Here is a 23,535-nt window from a genome sequence, read left to right as displayed (position 1 = left end):
GCAGTCTTAGATGACACAAATCTCCAACAAAATGATCCGGATGCAATAATAATTCCGGGAAATATAAGGAAAACCATGACTATAAAACTTATAGAAAATGGAGTATCACCAAGAGGTGGTAAAGTAATATTTGTTATAGAGGCACATGAATATCGGCAGACAGAGGTATTCTATTCATGGATTCTGTTTCCTGCAGCAAATGCAGTAACACACGAGTTCCACTACTATAAATTAGAGGAACCACCAGCGGAATACGTTCCTTTAGAGGACGTTGAAATTCCACTAACTTACCAAGAGCATCAGCTCTGGTTTAATGGCGCCCTACAACATCAAAATCACATTACCAGGCTCGGTCCACTAGGTAGACCAGGAGCAACATGGCCAGTAATAGCCAGTTATACACCACATCCGGACATTGAAAGAATGACAGCTCCTGAACTATTAGCTCAGCTAAAACAGCCGATTAAAATACACAGGCAGCTGGTTCAATATGTCATGAGGACTTTAACAGTCCAATCTGCTGTAAGAATTCCACAGCACATCCCACACCAGGAGAACACAAACAAAATTACACCACAGACTATACAGTCAGTCATTGGTAAATTACCAGCAAAACGAGAACCAATTCCGTTCTGGTTAGCACAAAAAATTACTCAAATAGAGGCAGTACTCCCTGATAGTACACCTCATGAGAAACACAGGATTCTGACAACCTGTTTACCAATGGGGATTGCACCACAAGTAGAGGACTGCGACACTTGGGGTACAGTCTTTGCTTCAATCTACCCTAAAACACATGGTGTTCCGTCTATGGCGGTAATACCAGACGTTCTGAGACAGATTAAAAATGAATACGGTCCAGAACCAGCCTTAATTCTGGGTATTAAATTACTGAAAGATTTCAAACAGGTCTCAGCTATACTATTAGCCAACATCAAAGGTGAAGCAGCATCAGTGGCAATCCGCCAAAAACTAAAAGAAACCGATATTACTGAGCAACTGTATGAGCTTGCCAGAATTATTGAAAAATCTTATGAAGAACCAGGTAGAGATAGTTTGGGTGGCAAACCAGTAACTGAAAATCATGAAAAAGTTTTTATTAAAAATAATCTCACTACTTCTAAAAAGTGGGAAAACACCGAACAGCAACTTCCTAGAAAGAAGCGTCCACAGTCCAGAGGAAGGTCTCCTCAACAGGAGCACTCTGAAAAAAGATTGGTCACCTGAATTTGTCAGGGAGTGCCCACATGGCGAAGATATAACTATGCCGGCCTTCTCAAATCACATTCCAATTCATAAAAAATACACATATGCCAGAACATGGGCAGTAGCCCAGGCTCCAGCATTATACAAAAATCATGTAGAATAGGGTGAGGATTCCCCTCACCATAAAATCCAGTTGAAAACTCAACTAACAATGAAAAGGCAATATCCTTTAAAACAGGAAGCTAAAAAACAGGTCAGGGAGATTTTAAATCAACTTGAAAACAAAGGGGTGATTGAAACATGCACCTCATCAATGAACAATCCTTTGTTTCCTGTCTCCAAACCAGACAATTCATATCGTCTAGTTTTGGATTACAGACATCTAAACTCTTGTTGCAAAACATTTGCAGTACAAAATGCACATAGTGCACCACTGATTAATAACATTGTGCGCAAAAAATATAAAACTACATTAGATATCTCAAATGGTTTATTTTGTCAAAACATTGCACCTGAAAGCAGATATTTGACCGCTTTCTCAATAATTGGGACACAGCAACAATTTTTCTGTCTCCCCCAGGGATTCAAGAATAGTCCAGGGTTATTTTCAGCCAGAGTAACAGAGTTACTACAAACGTATGATGATGAGGCATTATCTTATGTCGATGACATCTGTCTTACAGATGATGATTTGGACGTACACTTGAAAAGAGTGAACACCATAATACTTGGGTTCGCTTCTGAAGGGTATAAATTCAATTTTAAGAAATCACGACTTGCCCACCTCAACGTCCTATTCTTGGGATATGAGTTATCAAGTGAAGGAAAAAGCCTGGCAGCAAACTTGTTAGAGAAATGTGCGCTGCTCCAACCTCCACAACACTGAAAAACATAGTCAATTCTAGGTTTCCTGAATTTTGGATGAACTTATGTTCTAAATTACACAGAAAGGGTTTAAACCTCTATACGAACTATTCAAACCTGATTTCAAAGCAACTAATTGGACATAAAAACACACAGAAATTTTGCGTTCAGTACAAACAGACATGTTAGCAAAAACAGTTACAAACACGCGACAATGTGCGCAATGTAGTGATCCGAATCATCCCAGGGAGATGTGGATTCACATACCTAACCTTTAACGAAGGTGAGACGGTACCAATAGCATACAAGTCACACTTGTACACACAGGCTGAAATGAAATTCACTTCAAAAGAAAAGATACTGACAGTGGTTCAGACTGCTGTAGCAAAAGAAAGAGCCCTTGCACAAGGTAAACGCATTAAAATTGTTACACCGGTACCTGCCTTAGAGGCAGTGACAAAGGCAAGCATTCCAAATGCTAAAGCTTTACATCTGAGATGGATACAATGGGTTAATTCTCTTGCTGCAACAGATGTTGAATTCGTTTTCGACCCGTATTTACAAACACAAGAATTCCTACAATATGAATTAGAATGTCCCCTGCCGACTGAAATTCTGCCACTCTAACATTACAGCTGTATAATATATACAGACGGCTCAGCACAGCCCGCAATTGGGGGTAAACAAGTTTACAGTGCTGCGTGCGCGATTGTTAAAGGTTGCTGGAGCGAAGGTAAATTTAGACCTATGGTCACTAAAACTCAATCACTCGGAGACTGTACAGCTCAGCGAGTTGAACTACAGGCTTTCAAGATGGCGCTTGAAAATACTGATCGCAAATTCCCCACACTCAGTGTGCGATTCATATTACTGCGTCCAATCTAACAATGAATATCTGCAGAACTGGGTTCAGAACGGCTTCAAAGACGCTAAAGGTGGCACAATTAAGCATAAACTGCTATGGGAACGAGTAGTTCTTTTAGAACTACAATAGACTCATGTGATTCATACACTGAGTCATCAGCGTGATGGCAATCACGTTGAAGGGAATTCATTGGCTGATGAGGCCGCAAAGGCAGCTGTGCAAAAGGCTTCCTTAGCTGCAATCACTCGTTCAAAAACAAAAATAGACGGTGAAACAATGCTAGCAGTGAATGCCTCAATGAAAGGCAACTATGCAGCATTACCACTAAACTATCCACTCAGTAATACATACATAATTGATCCAAACTCGGTTCATTTGCTCGAATCCCTGGAGTGGGGGACAGAGTAATTCCAAACAGGAGCGAGAGAGTAGCTTTGGTTTACGAAGCACATATGGGACAGGGTCTTATACATCAAGGGATATTAATGTCTTTAATAGAGTTAGAAAAGAGGTACTGATGGCAAGGGATGAGCGTCCAAGTCTACGAATTTGGAATTAGCTGCGATACCGGTCACGAGGACCATAGCTTTGAATACAAACAGATGCCCGACTACAGTGTAGCCAGCCCAGTACAGACACCTTTCTTAGACAGCATTAGACTATCTACGCGCAGACGCCATTATAGACTAATGCGGTCCCACAAATATTAAGACAAGATTCATTTGGATGTGGCCCCAGTGCTCGGCTGACACCAGAACTGTAATAAAAGATTTGAGAGTCTTTATCGGCAGATACGCAATTGGCATGCTACATTCTGACCAGGGTCCTGCATTTAGCTCTCGAGCTTACAAGGAGGCCATGGCCAGCTTGGGAGTTGCATTGCGGTTTTTGAGTCCCTTCCATCCTGAGAGAAATGCGGTAGTGGAAAGAAAAAAACGTGACAAAGCAATCTATAACAGCTAGGGTATTAGTTTCATTTGACGGGTGGGTTAAACATCTAAATAGTGTCCAACGTAGTCTTAACTTGCCAAGAAATTCTCTGGGGGGGAATCACTCCATATGAATTATTATTTGGTACTAGAATGCTGATCCAGGATCTTGATTGTCAAACTTCAATGGTGGAACAGAAATCGTTTGATATTAAAGACCGTTTGGCTGTTTTACAGGACTTAAACGAAACAAGATGAAGTCTAAGTAACACAACACAAAGCCTAACGGCCACTGAAGAGAAACCACCTGTCCCAGCAAGACCTGTCTGGATTCCAAAGATTGGGAATCTAGTCAGAGAAAAGATTGCAGCAAAGAAGGAATTTGGGCATTCTGTAAAAAAGCAGTACCTGTCTTAGCAATTCTTGGAACAAGAGCAGTGTTACTACAGCCGCTTGCTGGAAAAAGGGCGAACAGAACAGTATCAATTGACCTGGTAAAACCACATCATGTGGCCGATAATAAGTAGTAGGCCCAGTGGACTCCCAAGAAGTAGCAGACGTCCAAATCTGGCTACTATTCAAGAGGTTCAAACTGAAAGACTTATCACCTTTGATAAACCTGCAGTGAGAAAAGAAGGACTTTGCAACAAAACTATGGAACTCGTCCCTCTTGATATGCAAATTATAGTTCGTCAAGAAACTCCTGTCTACAATGATGTAGCATCGGACTATACAAACATGTCAAAGGAGGAAGCAACTCCAGAGATCACAAAGAATCCGGATGCGATACCAACTAACAGAACTGCCTCTGGCTATTTTATCAACTTCGATAACTTTTCTGAGGATCGCAGTGAACCAGAAAGAACGCCAGCAAATAATCATTGTAAAGAAAAAATAACAGAACTCTTTCATCAACTTAAAAAAAATATCTGGTTTCACCATAGGTTGAATTTTGGATTGTGTTAGGTGTACTTTTTAGGTCGAGACCTGCGTAGGCTGCGCTTGCGCAGTCGCAGGGAGAGATCTTATGTTTACAGTGTAGGGGCTTGAACCTGCCCCTCTTCTCCATTGGCTGGCTTCCTAAACGGAGGCTACCATTGGAGGAGAGGGGCGTCACTCCGCCCAAGCCCAGTCTTTTTGGGATTCGGGGTGTGTTTTTAACATTCTCTTTTCTTTCTCTCCTCTTCGGCTGGAATTTTACCTTCCTGCCAATGGGAGGAGGAAAGAAAAACACGCCCCCGAAACCCAAAATGAGGCTGCGTTTCTCCGAGGCATTTTTGCATCGCCTCGGAGAAACGTGGTGGGGTTTCCAGGTTGTGGGATCCCCCAGTCTTCCCCCAGTGTTGTGCCCTCGGAGGGCCCTCCTACCTGGAGTGGTGCCAGTGCAGCTGTCCCGGTCAGTGGAGACCGCTGGGGGCTGCCCCCGGGGCTTATGGTGCTCCCCCTTTGCCATTCCTCGCCACTGTGGCTTGACCGGGCTGCCCTGCACGGAGACTTATGTGCGCCGGTGCCTCACTCCGGGCCTCATGCGACTCGAGGCAGATCTGGACTGAAGTGGGGGTGGGGGGGGGGGGGGAACTTGGGACTGTCCCCAGAACTTTCCATCCCCACTCCTCCCGATTCCTGCTCGGACCGTCTCTGGGGTGATATCTTGTCTCTTCACCCCCATATACCTCAGTGCTCACCGCTACTTCCGCTGAAGGAGGCGCCATTGCGGAGGCAGTGTGACCCCCCCCCCCCCCCCACTGCGGCTGTCGGGACTGGGCGCTGCGGTATGTGAAGAGTGCTGCCCCGCTCGCTCCCTGCGGCGCCGTATTCTTGGACCCCTGGTGACAGGGGGGGATGGGGGAGGAAGCGCCAGGAAGAAAAGTAAACAATCGCAGGCGAGATCGGACCAGGGCGGACCCGACTGCTGTACATACTCCCCGCTGCGAGAATTGTTGCTACGTGCAGCGGAGGCACCCGGTGTGACTGCCCGAGAGAGACCTGGCTGTGCTCGTCTGTTATATATAACTAACAAAACGGTATTGGAGGGCTAAAGGGACGTTTAAAGACCTGTCTAAGTTCTATCCCCTTGTAGGAGCAACATGAACTACAAACTAACTTAGAGGTCTAAATCAGAAACCTAATCTGAATAACTAGCAACATACCTTAATGTCTAAAAAGTACACCAAGATAAGAAGTGACTGTCAAATGTAAACAACAGACCAGATCGCCAAAAAAGGGCCACCAGTAACTATTGGTCAAAACTCAGTTAGGATTCCCATCAATACCTTGTATGGATCAATGTTTTCATTTGGTAATCCTGCCTGGGTATTCTGTCTCTTGATCATTGAGACATGCAATATACCCACATCGTTGGCATGGAGTATGACCTACAGTCACTAGATTCAACCAAATGATGATGGTCTGATGGGGGAGTGCAGTGCAAATGAATAATTGTGAGTGTAATGGTTAAAACAGGATAGGGAGCTTCCACAAAATTACTTTATTGGGCGTGAGCCCCTTCCTAGTTAAAAACAAGAACAGTGCAACATAAACGCAGTTTAAGCAAATAGCTGCGAGAAGACCAACATGTTTCAGCCTGATTGGGAAGGAGCCCAAGGCTTTCGTCAGGGTCTCTGTTCTCAATGAATGCTACTGCCAATTGGTGAAAATCGTGTGAAAACATAACAAAAAAACACACAAGTGAATTATAACAGTAAAGGATATATTTCTCCTGTATCTGTTTCTATTCCTCCTTGACACCTGGTGCAATCCAGTATGCCCGGGAAAAGGACCTCACCTCTTCCTGGACCTGGCTCAGGTTAATGTGAGACCCCGCTCTGTCCATCGTTGTCCCAAACCCGGAACTGAGTCAGGGGGAGGCCTCAGGAATAGAAACAGATACAGGAGAAACATATCCTTTACTTGTGTGTTTTTTTGTTATAATTTTTTCACACGATTTTCACCAATTGGCAGTAGCATTCATTGAGAACAGAGACCCTGACGAAAGCCTTGGGCTCCTTCCCAATCAGGCTGAAACATGTTGGTCTTCTCGCAGCTATTTGTTTAAACTGTGTTTATGTTGTTGCACTGTTCTTGTTTTTAACTAGAAAGGGGCTCACGCCCAATAAAGTAATTTTGTGGAAGCTCCCTATCCTGTTTTAACCATTACACTCACAATTATTCATTTGCACTGCACTCCCCCATCAGACCATCATCATTTGGTTGAATCTAGTGACTGTAGGTCATACTCCATGCCAACGATGTGGGTATATCGCATGTCTCAATGATCAAGAGACAGAATACCCAGGCAGGATTACCAAATGAAAACATTGATCCATACAAGGTATTGATGGGAATCCTGAGTTTTGACCAATAGTTAATGGTGGCCCCTTTTTTGGCGATCTGGTCTGTTGTTTACATTTGACAGTCACTTTTTATCTTGGTGTACTGTGCTCGTCTGTTCCCTGGCTGTGCTCGTCTGCTCCCTGGCTGTGTTTTCTTGCCAGGAAGAAAAGTAAACAATCGCAGGCGAGATTGGACCCAGGCAGATGGGGATTCCTTTCATAGTTAAACACTAAAAACTCAACTTATCATCCATAGTTTTTATCATCACGTCAACCTTAATTTTAGAACTCTGGAGATTGAAAAAGAATTTTCTCTAGTGCAGGTTACCCAGCATTCCTAAAATGAAGCATGAGATCATAGCTATCACAGTCCATATCAAATTTGGTATTATCATAAGGATTCTTTTTTTGTATTATTTTTTCCTCTAAAAACAAGCGCTCCATCGTGTTATTTCCTGCTCCCCTGCCTAGACTTTTCGGGAAAGGAACCAAGTCATCCCACGGCCCCGCAACTTCCCACCCCCACTGTCCGAAGAACAGCTCATCTGGAAGCTGAGCCCCAGGAGCAGGGGGTTTGCTCTGGAAACAATTGGGCTGGTAAACGGACCAGTGCTCTTTCCACTTTCACCCATAACTTTGTTGTATTGATATAGTCCATGTTCATGTACTGAACTGCTAAGCAGTGACAATCAGATAAGTGCAAGATGTTGCATTATTGTTTTTTATTTTCTTTCTAGGAGATGTTCCAGCTCAGAGTATCTCAAGGTAAGCGAGCATCTGGACCCTGGATAGCGCTTTTGTATTACATTTTACAAGAAGTATGTGCTCCATAAAAAGATCATTTATTATCAAAATTTCGTATCTCACTATATGACAGTAAATATCAAAATATGTTCACACTTTAAACTTTGGGCAAGACGTCACAGTTTGCAGTGAGATTGAATTTCATAAAGATAGGCGCCGAGATAAAGGGAGCAGGTGGGGAGTAGAAGGAGGAAGAGAGAGGGAAAGATAAAGAAAATGAGATTGAAGAGGTGGAGAAACAAGCAATGAGAGAGAGATATGGAGAAAGAAAGAGGCAAAGCAAGAGAAGGATTTCCAAGGCCCTAAAAACATTTCTTTCAGCTGGCATATAGTCTTGTTAATCCTTTCAGATGACCTACTTCTGTTATCACTTTCATGTTCTTTCTGCTGGTATTAGTTTCTCTTTGTATTTACCATGCACTTCACAATATCCATACTGACTCGCATGTCCACAGGAAAGTCTATTTATGTAACAGTTTACATTTGTATTTATATTCTGTTGTTTAAAGTTTTGTTGTTCAGTTCCCCACTAACCATTGTTTCGTTACTGAATGATTTTAGCTATGAAAATGTATCCCTAAAATGAATGTAAGCGCTGCAGGATTATATTTAGTTCCCTATTTTTCGAATATGAGGAGAAGATTTTTCCATCCTATTTATCACTATCAGAAGAAAATTTTAGTTATAGGAATTCTGAACGCGGGGAACGTAGTGTATGTTTTCAATTATACTACCAAGACATTAAAAAACACTACTAAGGAATACATGTTTAAAACAACCTGATTAGCTATTGACAGAAAAAAATAAGCGAGCAACAGAAAAAAATGTGAGATCGGACCCAGGCGGACCAGACTGCTGTACATACTCCCCAGTGTGCGGCGCTGTGAGAATTGTTGCTACGCGCAGCGGAGGCACCCGGTGTGACTGCCCGAGAGAGACCTGGCTGTGCTCATATTTTCCCTGGCTGTGCTAGTCTTTTCTTGCCTCTGTTCCCTGGCTGTGCTAGTCTTTACTTGACTCTGGTCCCTTGCCGTGCTTGTGTTTTCTTGCCTCTGTTCCCTGGTTGTGCTTAATTGTGTGTGTGTCTGTGTGTGTCTGTGTCTGTGTCTGTGTGTGTGTGTGTCTGTGTCTGTGTGTGTGTGTCGGGCTCGGTGTCGGTGTGTGTGTGTGTGTGTGTGTGTGTGTGTGTGTGTGTGTGTGTGTCGGGCTCGGTATTCATGGATTCTGTTTCCTGCAGCAAATGCAGTAACACACGAGTTCCACTACTATAAATTAGAGGAACCACCAGCGGAATACGTTCCTTTAGAGGACGTTGAAATTCCACTAACTTACCAAGAGCATCAGCTCTGGTTTAATGGCGCCCTACAACATCAAAATCACATTACCAGGCTCGGTCCACTAGGTAGACCAGGAGCAACATGGCCAGTAATAGCCAGTTATACACCACATCCGGACATTGAAAGAATGACAGCTCCTGAACTATTAGCTCAGCTAAAACAGCCGATTAAAATACACAGGCAGCTGGTTCAATATGTCATGAGGACTTTAACAGTTCAACCTGCTGTAAGAATTCCACAGCACATCCCACATCAGGAGAACACAAACAAAATTACACCACGGACTATACAGTCAGTCATTGGTAAATTACCAGCAAAACGAGAACCAATTCCGTTCTGGTTAGCACAAAAAATTACTCAAATAGAGGCAGTACTCCCTGATAGTACACCTCATGAGAAACACAGGATTCTGACAACCTGTTTACCAATGGGGATTGCACCACAAGTAGAGGACTGCGACACTTGGGGTACAGTCTTTGCTTCAATCTACCCTAAAACACATGGTGTTCCGTCAATGGCGGTAATACCAGACGTTCTGAGACAGATTGAAAATGAATACGGTCCAGAACCAGCCTTAATTCTGGGTATTAAATTACTGAAAGATTTCAAACAGGTCTCAGCTATACTATTAGCCAACATCAAAGGTGAAGCAGCATCAGTGGCAATCCGCCAAAAACTAAAAGAAACCGATATTACTGAGCAACTGTATGAGCTTGCCAGAATTATTGAAAAATCTTATGAAGAACCAGGTAGAGATAGTTTGGGTGGCAAACCAGTAACTGAAAATCATGAAAAAGTTTTTATTAAAAATAATCTCACTACTTCTAAAAAGTGGGAAAACACCGAACAGCAACTTCCTAGAAAGAAGCGTCCACAGTCCAGAGGAAGGTCTCCTCAACAGGAGCACTCTGAAAAAAGATTGGTCACCTGAATTTGTCAGGGAGTGCCCACATGGCGAAGATATAACTATGCCGGCCTTCTCAAATCACATTCCAATTCATAAAAAATACACATATGCCAGAACATGGGCAGTAGCCCAGGCTCCAGCATTATACAAAAATCATGTAGGATAGGGTGCGGATTCCCCTCACCATAAAATCCAGTTGAAAACTCAACTAACAATGAAAAGGCAATATCCTTTAAAACAGGAAGCTAAAAAACAGGTCAGGGAGATTTTAAATCAACTTGAAAACAAAGGGGTGATTGAAACATGCACCTCATCAATGAACAATCCTTTGTTTCCTGTCTCCAAACCAGACAATTCATATCGTCTAGTTTTGGATTACAGACATCTAAACTCTTGTTGCAAAACATTTGCAGTACAAAATGCACATAGTGCACCACTGATTAATAACATTGTGCGCAAAAAATATAAAACTACATTAGATATCTCAAATGGTTTATTTTGTCAAAACATTGCACCTGAAAGCAGATATTTGACCGCTTTCTCAATAATTGGGACACAGCAACAATTTTTCTGTCTCCCCCAGGGATTCAAGAATAGTCCAGGGTTATTTTCAGCCAGAGTAACAGAGTTACTACAAACGTATGATGATGAGGCATTATCTTATGTCGATGACATCTGTCTTACAGATGATGATTTGGACGTACACTTGAAAAGAGTGAACACCATAATACTTGGGTTCGCTTCTGAAGGGTATAAATTCAATTTTAAGAAATCACGACTTGCCCACCTCAACGTCCTATTCTTGGGATATGAGTTATCAAGTGAAGGGAAAAGCCTGGCAGCAAACTTCTTAGAGAAATGTGCGCTGCTCCAACCTCCACAACACTGAAAAACATAGTCAATTCTAGGTTTCCTGAATTTTGGATGAACTTATGTTCTAAATTACACAGAAAGGGTTTAAACCTCTATACGAACTATTCAAACCTGATTTCAAAGCAACTAATTGGACATAAAAACACACAGAAATTTTGCGTTCAGTACAAACAGACATGTTAGCAAAAACAGTTACAAACACGCGACAATGTGCGCAATGTAGTGATCCGAATCATCCCAGGGAGATGTGGATTCACATACCTAACCTTTAACGAAGGTGAGACGGTACCAATAGCATACAAGTCACACTTGTACACACAGGCTGAAATGAAATTCACTTCAAAAGAAAAGATACTGACAGTGGTTCAGACTGCTGTAGCAAAAGAAAGAGCCCTTGCACAAGGTAAACGCATTAAAATTGTTACACCGGTACCTGCCTTAGAGGCAGTGACAAAGGCAAGCATTCCAAATGCTAAAGCTTTACATCTGAGATGGATACAATGGGTTAATTCTCTTGCTGCAACAGATGTTGAATTCGTTTTCGACCCGTATTTACAAACACAAGAATTCCTACAATATGAATTAGAATGTCCTCTGCCGACTGAAATTCTGCCACTCTAACATTACAGCTGTATAATATATACAGACGGCTCAGCACAGCCCGCAATTGGGGGTAAACAAGTTTACAGTGCTGCGTGCGCGATTGTTAAAGGTTGCTGGAGCGAAGGTAAATTTAGACCTATGGTCACTAAAACTCAATCACTCGGAGACTGTACAGCTCAGCGAGTTGAACTACAGGCTTTCAAGATGGCGCTTGAAAATACTGATCGCAAATTCCCCACACTCAGTGTGCGATTCATATTACTGCGTCCAATCTAACAATGAATATCTGCAGAACTGGGTTCAGAACGGCTTCAAAGACGCTAAAGGTGGCACAATTAAGCATAAACTGCTATGGAAACGAGTAGTTCTTTTAGAACTACAATAGACTCATGTGATTCATACACTGAGTCATCAGCGTGATGGCAATCACGTTGAAGGGAATTCATTGGCTGATGAGGCCGCAAAGGCAGCTGTGCAAAAGGCTTCCTTAGCTGCAATCACTCGTTCAAAAACAAAAATAGACGGTGAAACAATGCTAGCAGTGAATGCCTCAATGAAAGGCAACTATGCAGCATTACCACTAAACTATCCACTCAGTAATACATACATAATTGATCCAAACTCGGTTCATTTGCTCGAATCCCTGGAGTGGGGGACAGAGTAATTCCAAACAGGAGCGAGAGAGTAGCTTTGGTTTACGAAGCACATATGGGACAGGGTCTTATACATCAAGGGATATTAATGTCTTTAATAGAGTTAGAAAAGAGGTACTGATGGCAAGGGATGAGCGTCCAAGTCTACGAATTTGGAATTAGCTGCGATACCGGTCACGAGGACCATAGCTTTGAATACAAACAGATGCCCGACTACAGTGTAGCCAGCCCAGTACAGACACCTTTCTTAGACAGCATTAGACTATCTACGCGCAGACGCCATTATAGACTAATGCGGTCCCACAAATATTAAGACAAGATTCATTTGGATGTGGCCCCAGTGCTCGGCTGACACCAGAACTGTAATAAAAGATTTGAGAGTCTTTATCGGCAGATACGCAATTGGCATGCTACATTCTGACCAGGGTCCTGCATTTAGCTCTCGAGCTTACAAGGAGGCCATGGCCAGCTTGGGAGTTGCATTGCGGTTTTTGAGTCCCTTCCATCCTGAGAGAAATGCGGTAGTGGAAAGAAAAAATCGTGACAAAGCAATCTATAACAGCTAGGGTATTAGTTTCAGTTGACGGGTGGGTTAAACATCTAAATAGTGTCCAACGTAGTCTTAACTTGCCAAGAAATTCTCTGGGGGGGAATCACTCCATATGAATTATTATTTGGTACTAGAATGCTGATCCAGGATCTTGATTGTCAAACTTCAATGGTGGAACAGAAATCGTTTGATATTAAAGACCGTTTGGCTGTTTTACAGGACTTAAACGAAACAAGATGAAGTCTAAGTAACACAACACAAAGCCTAACGGCCACTGAAGAGAAACCACCTGTCCCAGCAAGACCTGTCTGGATTCCAAAGATTGGGAATCTAGTCAGAGAAAAGATTGCAGCAAAGAAGGAATTTGGGCATTCTGTAAAAAAGCAGTACCTGTCTTAGCAATTCTTGGAACAAGAGCAGTGTTACTACAGCCGCTTGCTGGAAAAAGGGCGAACAGAACAGTATCAATTGACCTGGTAAAACCACATCATGTGGCCGATAATAAGTAGTAGGCCCAGTGGACTCCCAAGAAGTAGCAGACGTCCAAATCTGGCTACTATTCAAGAGGTTCAAACTGAAAGACTTATCACCTTTGATAAACCTGCAGTGAGAAAAGAAGGACTTTGCAACAAAACTATGGAACTCGTCCCTCTTGATATGCAAATTATAGTTCGTCAAGAAACTCCTGTCTACAATGATGTAGCATCGGACTATACAAACATGTCAAAGGAGGAAGCAACTCCAGAGATCACAAAGAATCCGGATGCGATACCAACTAACAGAACTGCCTCTGGCTATTTTATCAACTTCGATAACTTTTCTGAGGATCGCAGTGAACCAGAAAGAACGCCAGCAAATAATCATTGTAAAGAAAAAATAACAGAACTCTTTCATCAACTTAAAAAAAATATCTGGTTTCACCATAGGTTGAATTTTGGATTGTGTTAGGTGTACTTTTTAGGTCGAGACCTGCGTAGGCTGCGCTTGCGCAGTCGCAGGGAGAGATCTTATGTTTACAGTGTAGGGGCTTGAACCTGCCCCTCTTCTCCATTGGCTGGCTTCCTAAACGGAGGCTAGCCATTGGAGGAGAGGGGCGTCACTCCACCCAAGCCCAGTCTTTTTGGGATTCGGGGTGTGTTTTTAACATTCTCTTTTCTTTCTCTCCTCTTCGGCTGGAATTTTACCTTCCTGCCAATGGGAGGAGGAAAGAAAAACACGCCCCCGAAACCCAAAATGAGGCTGCGTTTCTCCGAGGCATTTTTGCATCGCCTCGGAGAAACGTGGTGGGGTTTCCAGGTTGTGGGATCCCCCAGTCTTCCCCCAGTGTTGTGCCCTCGGAGGGCCCTCCTACCTGGAGTGGTGCCAGTGCAGCTGTCCCGGTCAGTGGAGACCGCTGGGGGCTGCCCCCGGGGCTTATGGTGCTCCCCCTTTGCCATTCCTCGCCACTGTGGCTTGACCGGGCTGCCCTGCACGGAGACTTATGTGCGCCGGTGCCTCACTCCAGGCCTCATGCGACTCGAGGCAGATCTGGACTGAAGTGGGGGTGGGGGGGTGGACTTGGGACTGTCCCCAGAACTTTCCATCCCCACTCCCGATTCCTGCTCGGACCGTCTCTGGGGTGATATCTTGTCTCTTCACCCCCATATACCTCAGTGCTCACCGCTACTTCCGCTGAAGGAGGCGCCATTGCGGAGGCAGTGTGACCCCCCCCCCCCCCACTGCGGCTGTCGGGACTGGGCGCTGCGGTATGTGAAGAGTGCTGCCCCGCTCGCTCCCTGCGGCGCCGTATTCTTGGACCCCTGGTGACAGGGGGGGATGGGGGAGGAAGCACCAGGAAGAAAAGTAAACAATCGCAGGCGAGATCGGACCAGGGCGGACCCGACTGCTGTACATACTCCCCGCTGCGAGAATTGTTGCTACGTGCAGCGGAGGCACCCGGTGTGACTGCCTGAGAGAGACCTGGCTGTGCTCGTCTGTTATATATAACTAACAAAACGGCATTGGAGGGCTAAAGGGACGTTTAAAGACCTGTCTAAGTTCTATCCCCTTGTAGGAGCAACATGAACTACAAACTAACTTAGAGGTCTAAATCAGAAACCTAATCTGAATAACTAGCAACATACCTTAATGTCTAAAAAGTACACCAAGATAAGAAGTGACTGTCAAATGTAAACAACAGACCAGATCGCCAAAAAAGGGCCACCAGTAACTATTGGTCAAAACTCAGTTAGGATTCCCATCAATACCTTGTATGGATCAATGTTTTCATTTGGTAATCCTGCCTGGGTATTCTGTCTCTTGATCATTGAGACATGCAATATACCCACATCGTTGGCATGGAGTATGACCTACAGTCACTAGATTCAACCAAATGATGATGGTCTGATGGGGGAGTGCAGTGCAAATGAATAATTGTGAGTGTAATGGTTAAAACAGGATAGGGAGCTTCCACAAAATTACTTTATTGGGCGTGAGCCCCTTCCTAGTTAAAAACAAGAACAGTGCAACATAAACGCAGTTTAAGCAAATAGCTGCGAGAAGACCAACATGTTTCAGCCTGATTGGGAAGGAGCCCAAGGCTTTCGTCAGGGTCTCTGTTCTCAATGAATGCTACTGCCAATTGGTGAAAATCGTGTGAAAACATAACAAAAAAACACACAAGTGAATTATAACAGTAAAGGATATATTTCTCCTGTATCTGTTTCTATTCCTCCTTGACACCTGGTGCAATCCAGTATGCCCGGGAAAAGGACCTCACCTCTTCCTGGACCTGGCTCAGGTTAATGTGAGACCCCGCTCTGTCCGTCGTTGTCCCAAACCCGGAACTGAGTCAGGGGGAGGCCTCAGGAATAGAAACAGATACAGGAGAAACATATCCTTTACTTGTGTGTTTTTTTGTTATAATTTTTTCACACGATTTTCACCAATTGGCAGTAGCATTCATTGAGAACAGAGACCCTGACGAAAGCCTTGGGCTCCTTCCCAATCAGGCTGAAACATGTTGGTCTTCTCGCAGCTATTTGCTTAAACTGTGTTTATGTTGTTGCACTGTTCTTGTTTTTAACTAGAAAGGGGCTCACGCCCAATAAAGTAATTTTGTGGAAGCTCCCTATCCTGTTTTAACCATTACACTCACAATTATTCATTTGCACTGCACTCCCCCATCAGACCATCATCATTTGGTTGAATCTAGTGACTGTAGGTCATACTCCATGCCAACGATGTGGGTATATCGCATGTCTCAATGATCAAGAGACAGAATACCCAGGCAGGATTACCAAATGAAAACATTGATCCATACAAGGTATTGATGGGAATCCTGAGTTTTGACCAATAGTTACTGGTGGCCCCTTTTTTGGCGATCTGGTCTGTTGTTTACATTTGACAGTCACTTCTTATCTTGGTGTACTGTGCTCGTCTGTTCCCTGGCTGTGCACGTCTGTTCCCTGGCTGTGCTCGTCTGTTCCCTGGCTGTGCTCGTCTGTTCCCTGGCTGTGCTCGTCTGTTCCCTGGCTGTGCTCGTCTGCTCCCTGGCTGTGCTCGTCTGCTCCCTGGCTGTGTTTTCTTGCCAGGAAGAAAAGTAAACAATCGCAGGCGAGATTGGACCCAGGCAGATGGGGATTCCTTTCATAGTTAAACACTAAAAACTCAACTTATCATCCATAGTTTTTATCATCACGTCAACCTTAATTTTAGAACTCTGGAGATTGAAAAAGAATTTTCTCTAGTGCAGGTTACCCAGCATTCCTAAAATGAAGCATGAGATCATAGCTATCACAGTCCATATCAAATTTGGTATTATCATAAGGATTCTTTTTTTGTATTATTTTTTCCTCTAAAAACAAGCGCTCCGTCGTGTTATTTCCTGCTCCCCTGCCTAGACTTTTCGGGAAAGGAACCAAGTCATCCCACGGCCCCGCAACTTCCCACCCCACTGTCCGAAGAACAGCTCATCTGGAAGCTGAGCCCCAGGAGCAGGGGGTTTGCTCTGGAAACAATTGGGCTGGTAAACGGACCAGTGCTCTTTCCACTTTCACCCATAACTTTGTTGTATTGATATAGTCCATGTTCATGTACTGAACTGCTAAGCAGTGACAATCAGATAAGTGCAAGATGTTGCATTATTGTTTTTTATTTTCTTTCTAGGAGATGTTCCAGCTCAGAGTATCTCAAGGTAAGCGAGCATCTGGACCCTGGATAGCGCTTTTGTATTACATTTTACAAGAAGTATGTGCTCCATAAAAAGATCATTTATTATCAAAATTTCGTATCTCACTATATGACAGTAAATATCAAAATATGTTCACACTTTAAACTTTGGGCAAGACGTCACAGTTTGCAGTGAGATTGAATTTCATAAAGATAGGCGCCGAGATAAAGGGAGCAGGTGGGGAGTAGAAGGAGGAAGAGAGAGGGAAAGATAAAGAAAATGAGATTGAAGAGGTGGAGAAACAAGCAATGAGAGAGAGATATGGAGAAAGAAAGAGGCAAAGCAAGAGAAGGATTTCCAAGGCCCTAAAAACATTTCTTTCAGCTGGCATATAGTCTTGTTAATCCTTTCAGATGACCTACTTCTATTATCACTTTCATGTTCTTTCTGCTGGTATTAGTTTCTCTTTGTATTTACCATGCACTTCACAATATCCATACTGACTCGCATGTCCACAGGAAAGTCTATTTATGTAACAGTTTACATTTGTATTTATATTCTGTTGTTTAAAGTTTTGTTGTTCAGTTCCCCACTAACCATTGTTTCGTTACTGAATGATTTTAGCTATGAAAATGTATCCCTAAAATGAATGTAAGCGCTGCAGGATTATATTTAGTTCCCTATTTTTCGAATATGAGGAGAAGCTTTTTCCATCCTATTTATCACTATCAGAAGAAAAGTTTAGTTATAGGAATTCTGAACGCGGGGAACGTAGTGTATGTTTTCAATTATACTACCAAGACATTAAAAAACACTACTAAGGAATACATGTTTAAGAGGGGCGTGGCTTGGACGCCGATCGGGATGGCGGCGTGAGCTCGCAGCTCCGCGCGGAATCCCGCTAATTCTCCTGTTTTTCGGGACCCTAGGCGACCCGGAGACGACGTTCCTGCCCTCTGAAGTGTATGGGGACAGCTGGACGTACTCAGAGAGTCGCTGGGGGACTGCTGGCCCCGAGGAGATCGAGGAAGAGGCGGCCGAGGTGTAGTCCGGGGTGTGAAGAAAATGGCGGCGGGGAGGTCGGACGGTCCCGAACTTCAGCCCTGAGCCCGGCTGTTGCCAAGCAGCGAGGGACCCTGCACCCGACTGCCCGACGCACTGGGACTGGTGGCGCGATGCCCTGAGACCGGGGGCCGTTGCCCGATTCACCCAGGAGATCAGGGGTTCTCGTCGACCACCGCCCTAAGACTCATCCTCCCCCCACAGGCCCGGTGGGGGTGACCGAACGGAGCTCGTCCGCCTGGTCATTGCTCCTGAGACCATTGGCGGGGACATAGCACTGCCCGGTGGCCGGCACGGACCCACGGGTGTACTCGTTGTACGGGTGGCCGGACTTGTGACGCAGCGCCCTGATATGGCGGCGATCGGAGGACCGATGCCCGGGAGCCGCGAGGGGGACTCGGCGACATCGACCCGGCTGAGTGAGAGTTCCTCCCCGGAGCTTGACCAGGAACAGCGGCTGAACCGGCGCTTGGATGCCATCCTTGAGGCGATCACCTCCACTAAGGAGGCATTGCACAATGACATTGCCCAAGTGGCCACGGGCCTGGGGCTGCTACGCGCGGATCACGCGAAGCTGGCGGATCGGGTCAAGGATCATGACCAACTGTTGCTGGACCTGAAGCCATCGGTGGTGACCGCGGAGCACAGGATCACGGACATTTTGGCCCGACTGGACACTCTAGAGCGGAGGGCGGAGGATGCCGAAGGCCGCAATAGGCGGAACAACGTGCGGGTCGTAGGCCTGCCGGAACGGATTGAGGGGGAGGATGCGGTGGCCTACATGGAGAACTGGTTCCGCACTGTGGTGGCGCCGGAGGGGCTTACTCCATTTTTCACTCTGGAGCGAGCACACCGGGTGCCCGCTCGCCCGCCGGGGCTTGGCCGCCCCCCCCGACCGATGGTGGTGCGGCTCCTCCTCTATAAGGACCGAGACCTCCTCATCCAGCGGGCCAGGATGTCGGGCCCTTATGAGATGGAGAACAGCAAGGTAACGATCTTTCCGGATTATACGCAGGCGGTCCAGAAGGACAGGGCATCGTTCCTTGCTGTGAAGAAGGAGCTCAGGGAGGAAGGCATCCAATACTCCTTGCTCTACCCGGCCAAGCTGCGGATTATCATGGATGGCACCACACACTTTTTCCAGACTCCGGACGAAGTCTGGCAATGGCTTGAGTCGTACAGAGCGGGGACGGACAGGACGCACCAAAGTCGGCGAGACCAGCCCAAGCAGCCCCGGGTGCGGCAGTCACAACGCATCAGATCCCGCAACAGGCGCCAGCGGGAGAAACGGGAGGCTCAAATGGCGGCGGAGAAGAGGGATGCACTTGCGGCGACGGCGGCCATTACAGGGTCGCAACAGAACAGTGAACGGGCCGAAACGGACTCGGGAGGAGAAGGCAGCAGAACAGGAGAGGAACTTTTGGAGGCGGAGAGCCAGAAGGGGCCGAAAGTGACCCCACAGACTTCGGATGATATTTTCTGCGGCTGAGATAGACTTGGGGCTAGACCGGGACTTCATGGTAGGGTGATATCCTGTTGCTGGAGGGCGGGTTGCCGGGTGGGGGAGCTGAGTGTTTCGGAGGGGATGAAGGGCGGGAAGCGGGCTCCGCTAGCTGGGGTCGGCGGCGACTCACCCCCCCTAGGCCCTTAAGGTCGACTGTGGTGGAGACCACAGGGTAAGTGTGCGAGAAGTTGGATCAAGGTTTGGATGGGGGCGGCCATTGGGTTCGTGTGCTCTGTCCTGGGGAGTGGGGTTTGGGGAATGTTTCAGTTTTGGGATTGTTTGGGGGGGGGCAACTGCATAAGGGGGGTCATGGACCATTGTTGTTTGAATCGGACTGTACGGACTTGGAATGGGGACATTACCTAATTTGAAATGCCTAACGTGGAATGTCCGGGGGCTGCGGACTATGGTGAAACGTCACAAAGTACATGCATACCTGGTACGAAGGGGGGTTCAGATAGCTATGCTCCAGGAGACTCATCTCACCAAAAAAGAGTGCGCTGCCTTGCAGAAAAGATGGCGGGGCCAGGTTTTTGGCACCACTTACTCAGCGTATGCCAGGGGGGTCTTGATCTGGGTGAGGGCGGGGATACCCTTTCAAGTGCTGAATCAGGTAATAGATCCGGATGGCAGGTTTGTAGCGGTGGAGGGGAGATTGTATGGACGGGATGTGGTTTTCTGTTGTGTTTATGCACCGAACACTGACCAAGGCCGATACTTTGATAGCCTCTCGGGGTCCTTGGCCTCTTTCCTGGCGGGTCCGATAGTGCTAGGGGGGGACTTCAACTCGATTACGGATGTGGCTCTGGATAGGTCCCATCCCCCCCTAGTAGACTCTCCTGTGCGCAGGCTGGCCGCGCACAGGAAGGACTGGCAAGAACGATGGGGGTTGCTGGATATCTGGAGGGAGAGGCACAGGGGAACCAGGGATTACTCCTTTTATTCCGCGCTCCATGATTTACATGTCAGGATCGATTCGGTGCTTTGCGGGAGCTCCCTAGCCCCATTGATTACCCACGCTGAGTACCTTGCTAGGACTATATCCGATCATAACCCCCTGTTGGTGCACATTCAGTGGCAGACGGAGCGCTCAGTAATACCAACATGGCGGCTTCGGCCGGAGACGCTAGAGGATTCTGTGTTCGCCGATGCGGTCCGGCAGGGCATTGATAGTTATTTCGGTGTGAATGAAGGAACGGCGACGAGTAGGTCTACTGAATGGGATGCAATGAAAGTGGTGGTGAGAGGGGTGTGCTTGGGCAGGTTCACGAACGCTCGAACGACTGTGCTGAATGACTTAATGAAAGCGGAGGACACTTTGAGGGACTTGGAGCGCCGCAGGCCAACTAGGCCAGGTCTACAGGCCCGGTTATTGGAGGCGAAGGAAGTGGTAGCCGCGGAGACGGAACGCTTGAGATGTTATGACTATAGGCAGTACATTGTCAGGGCACACGCAGAAAGGGACAAGGTGGGTACCCTCTTAGCCAGACTAGCTAGCCCGGAACTTAGGGGTTGCCCGATCCTCAGCATTACTAATGCGCAGGGAGAGATGGTGTACTCCCAGGCAGCTGTATTGGACCGCTTTAGGGGATATTATGAGGACTTGTACCGGAGTCAGTTGGGAGTGGGGGTTCAGGACATCGTGGAGTACCTGGGGGAGAGGCCGCTTCCGGTCCTGGATGAGGACGACGCGAAGGACCTGGGCAGCCCGATCACACTTACGGAAATTCGAGTGGCTATTAAACATATGGCCCGTAACAAGACGCCCGGGGTGGACGGACTGCCAATCGAGTTCTATCAGCACTACGTGGACGCTCTGGCGCCCAGGCTGCTGGTGGTGTATACGGAGGCCTTCGAGAAGGGGGCATTGCCTGGCTCCATGCGGGAGGCCTTGATAGTACCACTTCTCAAGCCTGGCCGGGATGCCGCGGACGTGAGGTCTTATCGCCCGCTGTCCATGCTGACGGTGGACTATAAGATCCTGAGTCGCATCCTAGCCTCTAGACTGGCCCCGCACATGACGGGCCTAGTGCACAGGGATCAGGCCGGGTTTATACCCACGAGGAGCACGGCGACGAATATCCGTCGCCTGGTGGGAATAATGGACGCCATCTTGGATGGGGAGGGAGCGCCGGCGGTTCTGTCCGTGGATATCGAGAAGGCCTTCGATAGTTTGGAATGGCCTTTCTTGGACGGAGTGCTGGAGCGGTTTGGTATGGGCGACGGGTTTCGAAGGTGGACGAGAGTCTTGTATAACTCGGCGACGGCGAGAGTTCGATTGGGCGGCTTGGTATCTGCCGCGTACCCGGTGGGCAGGGGAACACGACAGGGATGCTCTCTCTCCCCTCTGTTGTTTGCCCTGGCGATGGAACCCTTGGCGGTCCATGCGAGGTCAGGCGACCGATACGCGGGAATAGCGAGCGATGGGCAATGGCATTATATATCGCTCTATGCGGATGACCTGCTCCTGTACCTAGCTGACACCTCGGGGGCACTGGTTGGAGCGATGGATCTGCTGTCCGAGTTCGGCCGGCTGTCGGGCCTTAAGGTCAACTGGGCAAAGACCTGCGTGTTTCCGCTGAGAGCGGGATCGCCAACCCCTAGCGGCGATTTGGGTGTGACATGGGAACCCTCTTGCATCACCTACTTGGGTGTCCGCATTTACCACTCGGCTGCTGACCTTTTGGAGGGCAACATTGGCCGTTGTGTCCGGTCACTGCGGGGTAGCTTGTCTTTCTGGTCGACCCTCCCGCTGACAGTCCTGGGCAGGATAGCACTGTTGAAAATGGTGGCGCTCCCCCGCTTCCTTTATTATTTCCGAACGCTACCTGTCTGGATTCCCCAGGGGGTGTTTAGGGAACTGCGGTCAATGATTACTGGCTTTCTGTGGGGGCACGGCCGTCGCAGAATAGCCCTGAGCACGCTACTTCGCCCCAAGTTGGAGGGGGGCATGGCCGTGCCCGACCTTGAGCTGTATTATTTAGCGGCGCAGTTGCAGGTCCTTACGCAGAACGTAGCCAGGGTGTTCCGGGGGCCGGAGGAAGACCGGGGTCGGGGGATACAGCGCCACGTGCTGTCATACATCATCATGCAGCAACGGCTCGAGCTACGGGCCCTCACCATGGAGGAGCGGACGCTCCGGCTGTGCTGGCAGAGGAGCCTTCGGAGGCCCGGATGCCCCGGAGATCCCGATCGGGATGTTGACGGCTTTGCCGCACGGAGGAGATTGGTCCCCGTTGTTGGATTGGGAGGAAGCGGGGTTGCAGGTGGTGGGTGACTTGTACGTAGATGGGGCGTTGGCGCCGTTCGACGTGCTCCGGGACCAGTTCGGACTACCTGAGGGGGGCTTCCTCCTACACGCGGCTGTAGTGGCTGCCATGCAAAAGCACTGGAAAGAGGGGCTCCTGGAACCCGCGACGACTATGGCGTGCCAATATGTAGTGATGGCGGCTGGTACATTCAAAGCTGTGACGTGCCTCCATAATAGGATGCTGAACGAAGGGCTGGAACCACTCCATGGGCTCAAAGCTAAATGGGAAGGGAGCGTTGGCCGGCCCATACCGGATACGGCATGGGGCCATATCCTGCGACGCACGTGGAAGGGCACCAGGAACGCGCGCTTTCAGCAGGTCCATTTCTATGTGCTCCATAGGGCCTATTTAACTCCAGAGAAACTACAGCGGCACTTTCGGGTGCCGGATGCCTGTTGCCCCCGGTGTTCGTCCCCCGGGGCGGACATGGACCACTTGTTTTGGGGATGTCCACAACTGGGAACCTATTGAGCGGAGGTAGGGGAACTCCTGAATGAAGTGACTGACAGGGAGGTAGAATTCGACATGGCGGCGTGTCTATTGCTCTGGTTCCCGCATACTAAGCACACCAAGGTGACAAGTAAA

Source organism: Lissotriton vulgaris, chromosome 11 (genome assembly GCF_964263255.1).
Source record: "Lissotriton vulgaris chromosome 11, aLisVul1.2, whole genome shotgun sequence".
NCBI lineage: Eukaryota > Metazoa > Chordata > Amphibia > Caudata > Salamandridae > Lissotriton > Lissotriton vulgaris.
This window is presented reverse-complemented; position numbering follows the sequence as displayed.